The following is an 8,182-nucleotide window of genomic DNA, read 5'->3' as shown; positions in this document are numbered from 1 at the left end:
GTACTTGGGTATTTAGCAGCTCCTAAATACCTAAGTAAATAGTACTTTGGTATTTACAACAACACAAAATACCTAAATACTTTTGTACTTAGTACTTAATACTTAGTAAATACAATTTTTCCCATCACTGCTTTAAATTATAGTTATTTTTTTCTTATTGTATTAAAAAAATAACGTTCGTAACACTTTAGTAAATATTAATCCATATATTAGCTTAGTATATATTAAAGACTAGAAGATGACCCGGTGAACTTCATATCATCTATAATTTATCTGAATTTCACTTTGATCAATTATAACTGTTGAAGCCAAAAGCCTTCAATAGTTGGGAACCACTGGTAAGTGTTCTGCACCGCTGTTCGCTGCAAAGCTACACCGCTGCGGGAAAACTACCGGTGGGCTTCTTTCGAAGTTCAAGATTATTTAATGCGATGTTCGGTTTGAACTGCGGTTCTTTTTGATGACAGCAGCCAGACCGACAGCAGCATTGAGTCAGCGATCACTATTTAAGGTAATCCATATGTATATTGTGAACATCCATTCCTTTGTCCTACTTTGCTTATGTACATCGTATTTGAGTAAGGCATATAACTTCGTATATGCGCTTGCAATAAACCGTCTTACATACATATATACTTAATCTAATACAAGTGTTTATATTTCTTTCTTTCCTTGTGATACATCGTCGTGAGTTCGCACCGGCGTACGTTGGTTTTGCTTCTCAGCAAAACATTTTGGTCCTCCTGAGCCGTCGAACTCCCACGATACATAACAGCGGAAGTACATATGTACATCAATACCTAACTCTAACCCGAATTTCAGCAGAGAAGGAAGAAAAAAGCCAGCAAATCTTTTTAAGAACAAAAGCCCGATCGAGGAGCAAAAGTCCGAGGAAACCACGAACAAGTCAACTCAGCTATATTAAACGAAATACATACAAACATACAGGTGCGTGTGAAAAAATTCATAAATTGTTGAGCTCTGCAAAAAAGAATAAAAAACGATAGAGGTAGAAATAAAAGTTAAAGCGAAAGTGTTTTTTCTTCTATAAATTTTCGAAAAAAAATAATCAGTGCCATCTTAGTCAAGTTGTACAGGAAAAGTGCAAATATATAAGCAAAATACATAAAACAAAAAGTGCGAAAATACATAAACAAGCATATATTTACGTATGTACATATGCATAGTCGAAGCAGTGAAAGAAAATAAAAACCAAAAGAAAAATAATACCTTTCCACACAAATATATTGTGCATATCAAAAGCATATACATATTATTTAAAGTATATACAAAAAAAGCAACTCGTGAAAGTGAATGCATAAATCGAACTATAAATACATAAGTGAGTTTTCTTTTCTTTCACTTGGTTCTGCAATTCTGTGTGCAAATACATACATATGTGCATATGTGCATACAAAATTACTTGTGTACATACATTTTTATATACAGATATATGTGGTCATTGTGTACAAGAAAGTGACGTTCTTTTTGCATTTAAACGCATCTCGATAACTCAAAAGATTTAAATCGTTTCCAATTAATCAAATTATTTTGGTGGTGATCTCTTTAAAATAAAATTTTTTCGGAAAATCTTGGAGCATAGTATATTCAAATATTAATTTCGGCCACATCTATCTGTATTATTTATCTTCGAATTTGGTGTATTCCTTATTTACTAAATATATGTAAATACATAAGTTTATATACATACATACATATTTACATTTCCAATCTCTCGAACTGAGAGATCTTTTTTTTTGGTGTATATAATCAGCATCGCGACATTTTTCGCTACTTTACTGTGCGTGCCTAAGTACATATAAACAATCGTACATTTATATACAAGTACATACAGCACATATTTACCCGTATCGGTGCATTTTCGGTTTTTTCCTATTGCATGCACCTTTTGTTCGTGTTGGCGCTCAGCTGGTGACTTTGCATTTTTTGCTTAGTCGCCTGTGTATTTACATTCATACACACCTACATACCTACAAGTGCATATACATATTAGCACAAGTGACCCAGTAGGAAATTTTTGCATTGACCCTGTAGGAACTTTCTATATTTACATCATTAGTTTAAAGTCAATCAGTATTTGCTGTTTTTCGATTAATTGGTGGCGCTTATCATTCCTTTCGTGTTTTTCAATAATTTAGTTCTTTCGTTATTTGTACATAAATCGACTCTCGTTCTTTGACAAGTATGTCTACCTTAAGTTATTTCACTAGGTGCTCAGATCAGATTGTCGAATTCAATGCGGGATTCGATGAAGCGACTTTGAACGAGCATTCGAAAATTTCTTTAGAGATTTTGAAAATGGAGTTGATAGACATTTGGTCTAAAACTAAAAATGCATGCGAAAAATGCTTACAAACTCTGAAAGATGAAGATGAGGTAGACTTCAACTTTTAAAGATTATCTTTCGTGTTTGTCGCGCATTAGCGAAGGCATTCAGAAGTACAGCGTGACGGCTGATACTGCTTCTTATGTGCCCCCTGCCCAAGTACCCAAGCGCTCCAATAATTTGAACCTACCGCCATGTGACACAGAAATATTCCATGGTGACTATGTGTCGTGGCCATCCTTCCGTGATCTCTTCACCGCGATTTACATTAATAATGCGGATCTGAGTAACATCGAAAAACTCTTCCACCTTCGACATAAAACAAGCGGCGAAGCACGAGACATCGTTAGCAAACCCCCACTATCAAATGAGGGATTCGACATCGCATGGTCAAATTTGAAGGCAGCGTACGAAAATAAACGGGTTTTGGTCAACAAGCAATTGAAGCTGCTTTTTTCGCTTCCGGTTATTCGGACCGAAAGTGCACCCGCGTTAAAGGAGCTCCAGCGAGGCATAAACGGATGTCTATCAGCGTTAGCAACGTATAACGTCAACGTTGGGAATTGGGATCCGATCCTAATCTTCCTGTGTTCAAACCGACTCCCTGAAACAACACTTTCTCTGTGGGAACAAACACTACTAGATAAAGCTGCTATACCGGAATGGAGTCAGATGGATGCATTTCTCACTCAACGCTTCAGAACTTTGGAATCGATAGTGGATGTGAAATGGTCAGCTTCATCTTCTTCAACCAACCAACATCAAAAAGCATTCTCACATCAACCCAACCCGGCGGGTCAAAAGAAGGTGTCTCTGGCGACAAATATTTCTCAGTCTTACTGCATAATGTGTCAAAAACAACAACATCCTTTGCGTTTATGTACAAAATTCTTGTCACTTTCGATTAATGATAGGTTCACTGCAATTAAAAAACACAACTGCTGTCTAAACTGTCTTTCAAAAGGCCATTCGATAAAAGACTGTAAAAGTCAATTCTCGTGCACTAAGTGCAAAAGTAGACATCATACTCTACTTCACAGAGTGTCTTTTAACACTCAACCCCCAAAAGAAACTGCAGGTGGAACTGCTTCACAGGCATTCCATACAAATATACAGTCCGCTTCTTCGAACAGTATGTTGTCGACAGCTGAGGAAAATTTGAAATCGTCAGGCTTATCCTCAGCTCTACTTGGAACCGCCATGGTTCACATCTGCCACTTGGGCTCAACTTATATAGCTCGAGCTTTAATTGATTCAGCTTCAGAAGCCTCGTTTATTTCTGAACGACTTCGAAAACTTTTAAAACTACCGTATTCCAAGACAAATGCGGTTATTTCGGGATTGAATCAAAGGGTTTCTAACAGCGCATCGAAAATTTGTTCGTTTGTTTTAGGCTCACCCCGTGATCCAAATCTTTTAATAGAAGCTACTGCGTTTGTATTACCACAAATCACTGGTAACTTACCCTCGACCTCAATAGATGAATCCATTCTAGAAAAACTGCCTAAAGTACCTTTAGCAGATTCGAAGTTTTTGCAAAGCGGTCCTATCGATGTTTTGATCGGAGGAGATTTGTACCCCAAGGTTATGTTAGACGGGGTAAAACGTAGTATTCAATACAACCTTCTGTCTCAAGAGACGGTGTTCGGGTGGATTGTCACTGGGGCATCTTCCACTGCACACGTCTCTTGCTTTGCTACAAAAGTCTCAATGGGAGAGGACATTTCGTTAGATAGCCAACTACGCAAGTTCTGGGAGTTAGAGGAAGTCCCAAAAAATAACCTTCAATCCGACGAGGATATGTTTTGTGAAGAGCTGTACTTGAAAACAACTACTAGGAATTCGGAAGGAAGATACGTGGTTTCGCTACCGTTTAAAAACTTTTATCCAACGGATGTTAAGCTAGGATCATCGCGTCCCATTGCATTTCGGCAATTTATTCGTAACGAAGCAAGGTTAACGAAAAATCCATCTTTAAAGGAAGAGTATGACAAGGTTGTTCAAGAATATTTGGATCTAGGGCACATGGAGAAAGTAGAGGCTCCAAGTTTTGAACATTCTCCTAGTCATTTCTACCTTCCTCATCATGCAGTCTTGAAACCGGAAAGTACTTCCACGAAATTAAGGGTAGTTTTCAACGCGTCCAGCAATTCTTCGAATGGAGTTTGTCTTAACGATATTTTACATGTAGGCCCAACCCTTCAAGCTGATTTGACCTTGCTACTGATACGATGGCGGATGTATAAATACGTGTTTAATAGTGACATCCAAAAAATGTACAGGCAAATTTTAGTTAACCCGTCTCATAGGCCCTATCAAAGGATTCTTTTTAGAAAGGATCCACATAGTGGTATACAAGATTTTCAGTTAAGGACGGTAACGTTTGGAGTTAATTGTGCGCCATACTTGGCAATTAGGACTCTTCGGCAGTTAGCTCAAGATTCTCATGATTCACATCCACTAGCGGCTCAGATTTTACGAAATTCTATGTATGTAGATGACGTTTTAGCGGGATTTCACGATGTGTCCACAGCTTTACAGGCACGAGACCAGCTGATAGAAGCACTTGATAGTGCAGGATTTTCTTTGAGGAAATGGTCTTCAAATTCCAAGGAAATCCTCATGGATCTTCCTCATGAGCATTTATTAAAGAGAGAATTTTTAACTTTAGATGAGACAAGCACAACAAAAGCACTAGGGATTAGATGGAATGCTAGATTAGACCATTTTTTCTTCAGCGTTCAGACCCTCCCTTCAAAGGATAGCTACACTAAACGAGAAGTGTTGTCAACGATAGCGAAACTTTTTGACCCAGCTGGTTGGCTAGCTCCGGTGGTGGTCGTAGCTAAAATAGTGATGCAACAAATTTGGTCAGATGGTACTCTCTGGGATCAGCCTATAAGTTCTCAAACACTTTTTAAATGGAAAACCTTTGTAGAAAGTTATAGGTATATCGATGACATAAAAATTCCGCGTTGGGTGAATTTCACCATTGAGTCACCATTCGAAGTCCATGCCTTTTGCGACGCGTCGGAAAAGGCATACGCGGGGGTGATATATTTGCGGGTAGAAAACCACGGTACAGTGTCGTCGCACCTTTTATTAGCAAAAACTAAAGTTGCTTAGGTCTCTTCTAAGTGAACTTCCTTTCAAGGTGGAAAACATATTTTGCTGGACAGACTCAACCATCGTTCTCTCTTGGCTCAAAAAGCGGCCCTGCTCCTGGACCACCTTTGTCGCAAATCGAGTAGCAAAGATACAGGAATTAGTCGGATTTAGGCATTGGAATCACGTGGACTCGAAGGATAATCCAGCAGATATTGGCAGCAGAGGAGCATACCCTCAGGACTTATGCGCAAGCGAGTTGTGGTGGTACGGCCCTTCCTGGTTAGGTAAAGATGCAGGGCAATGGCCATCAATGGATGACGAACTGGACGATATCACGATCGAAGCAAGGAAAATAAAGGCGCACGCTTCGCTTGTGTCAAGCCATGAGGATCCCTTAGAAAGATTTTCATCTCTTCCGCGCGCACTGCGTGTTTTAGCTTACGTCTTCCGGTTTTACAACAGGACTAACCGGCACACTCGAAGATTCCACTCGTATCCATCGCTAGCGGTTTCGGGAGAGGAAATCTCGAAAATTCGTATTCGGCTTATAATTCTGGCACAGATGAAGCATTTTTTGGAAGAACAGAGATGTCTGACTTCAAAAACTCCAATTTCGCCGAAAAGCAAACTTTTAACCTTGAATCCCTTCTTAGACTGTCAGGGTATAATGAGAGTCAATGGTCGACTCGCAAATTCGCTAATTTTATCTTATAATGAAAAACATCCCATTCTTCTACCTTATAGTTGTTCGTTCTCAAGGTTGTTAGTTCACTTGATCCATAACATTTCTCTTCATGGAGGAAATCAACTGATGCTGCGGCTGCTTCGCCAACAGTATTGGATTCCAAAGGCAAAGAATCTCATAAAGACTGTCATTCATAACTGCAGAACTTGCGTCATTCATAAAAAGCGGAATCAATCCCAAATCATGGCTGCCCTTCCTGAAGAGCGAACGACCCTTTCCAGGCCTTTTCAAAATACTGGAGTCGATTTTGCCGGCCCATTTGATATTAAGAGTTTCACTGGTAGAGCATGTAAAATCACCAAAGGTTATGTTTGCATATTTGTATGTTTTTCCACACGGGCAATTCACCTGGAAGGTACAAGCAATCTGTCCACAGAGACCTTTCTTGGCGCATTCTCGCGATTCATATCTAGACGAAGCTGCCCTCAGCAAATCTTTTCGGACAATGGGACCAATTTTGTAGGTGCGGCAGCTAACTTGAAAAAGGAATTCAAGAAATTCCTAACCACGTCGCGGGAGTCTTTGTGCAATATGTACAGTCATCAGGAGGTGTCTTGGAACCTTATCCCTGCCGGCGCTCCTCACATGGGAGGACTATGGGAAGCTGGAGTTAAAGGCATCAAATTTCATTTTCGACGTACCGCCGCTTCTCAAAAATTCACCTTTGAAGAGTTTCAAACCCTACTTTGTCGCATTGAATCCTGTCTAAATTCTAGGCCGATATCGCCCAATTCCACCGACGCCGCAGATTGTGCAGCCCTCACACCTGGTCACTTTCTCACGGGGGGTCCCATACTTTCTCCCCCCGAACCCTCCATAGAAGCAAACCCAGTCTCGATAATTAATCGGTGGCAAAAAATAAAGGCTCTTAGCCAGCAACACTCTCTGCGATGGAAAGAGGAATATCTCAAAGAACTCCATAAACGCTACAAATGGAAATCCCCTCAAAAAGACATCGCCGTCGATGACCTAGTTGTAGTTCGCCATGAAAATCTCCCTCCTAACGAGTGGCGCTTGGGCAGGGTCACAAAGATTTATAAAGGCTCCGATAAAAGAATTCGTGTTGCAGACATTCGCACACAAAAGGGATTGATAACGCGACCTATCGTGAAGTTAGTGGTCTTACCAAACTAACCCCTCATATCAATACTTTCCTTTTTTTTCCGCTTTAGCATCAAGACCATGGAACTAGTTCCCGTAGACCGATCGACACCATCATCGCCACGCGCCTCGCCTCCACCGCCACCGACAGATGCCTCCGCCCAGCGCGCAGCCAGGGAAGGCAGGTCCAAATGTAGAGTTTGCCACCGGTCGCATCCTCTCCGGCATTGTAGGCGATTCTTAGATGCCAACTACGAGCGCCGGCTGCGCCTTGTGCTTCTCCATCGATATTGCTCGCGATGTTTAGCCCACTCCCACACGGCCAAGAACTGTCTGAGCAACGGGACGTGCCAATATTGTGAGGAAAAGCATCACACCCTGTTGCATGCAAACCACCGTCTTTCTCCCCGACGCCAACTTCCCCTACTTTTAACGCAGCTTTCGGGAACAGTCACCGTTCTACCCACCGTTGCGGTTTACCTACACATTGGGCCTCGGAAAATTTTAGCTCGGGCTCTGATAGACCCTTGCTCGCAAACGAGCAAAATTTGCCACGCGCTGGTGCACCGGCTCCGCCTAAAGACGGTGCCCGTGGCGAATATCAGCATGTGCGAGCTCCACGTAAGCTCGTCAAATGATGCACATGTGCGATTCTCCTTGCCGGCGAGGGTACTGGCGGAGATCGGGTTGAAAACTCCCGCTCGTCATCTCAGCCAAGCGACGCGGGACAAATTCATTAACCTCAAGCTCGCCGATCCTGGTTTCCACACTTCCTCTGCCGTCGCCTTGATTTTCGGTGGGGATGTATATCATAAAATCATAAGAGGCGAACTTATTGCTTATCCTGGGTTTCCTACCGCCCAGAACTCTATTTTCGGTTG

At 41.3% G+C, this 8,182-nt stretch overlaps 1 long non-coding RNA gene across 1 annotated transcript; it reads left to right on the top strand.

Annotated features, from left to right (window-relative positions):
* Nucleotides 1–314: 314 nt before the first annotated feature.
* On the top strand, nucleotides 315–8,175 carry LOC118755779. The gene is made up of 3 exons (XR_004995060.1): nucleotides 315–511; nucleotides 693–948; nucleotides 7,373–8,175. It is a non-coding gene; the product is annotated as an uncharacterized LOC118755779 (long non-coding RNA).
* Nucleotides 8,176–8,182: the final 7 nt, after the last annotated feature.

This window comes from Rhagoletis pomonella, unplaced genomic scaffold (assembly GCF_013731165.1).
Source record: "Rhagoletis pomonella isolate Grant_MI unplaced genomic scaffold, Rhpom_1.0 Rhpom_scaffold_07355, whole genome shotgun sequence".
Classification (NCBI taxonomy): domain Eukaryota; kingdom Metazoa; phylum Arthropoda; class Insecta; order Diptera; family Tephritidae; genus Rhagoletis; species Rhagoletis pomonella.
Note: the sequence above shows the minus strand (reverse complement) of the source record. Positions and strands in the feature narration are given on the sequence as shown.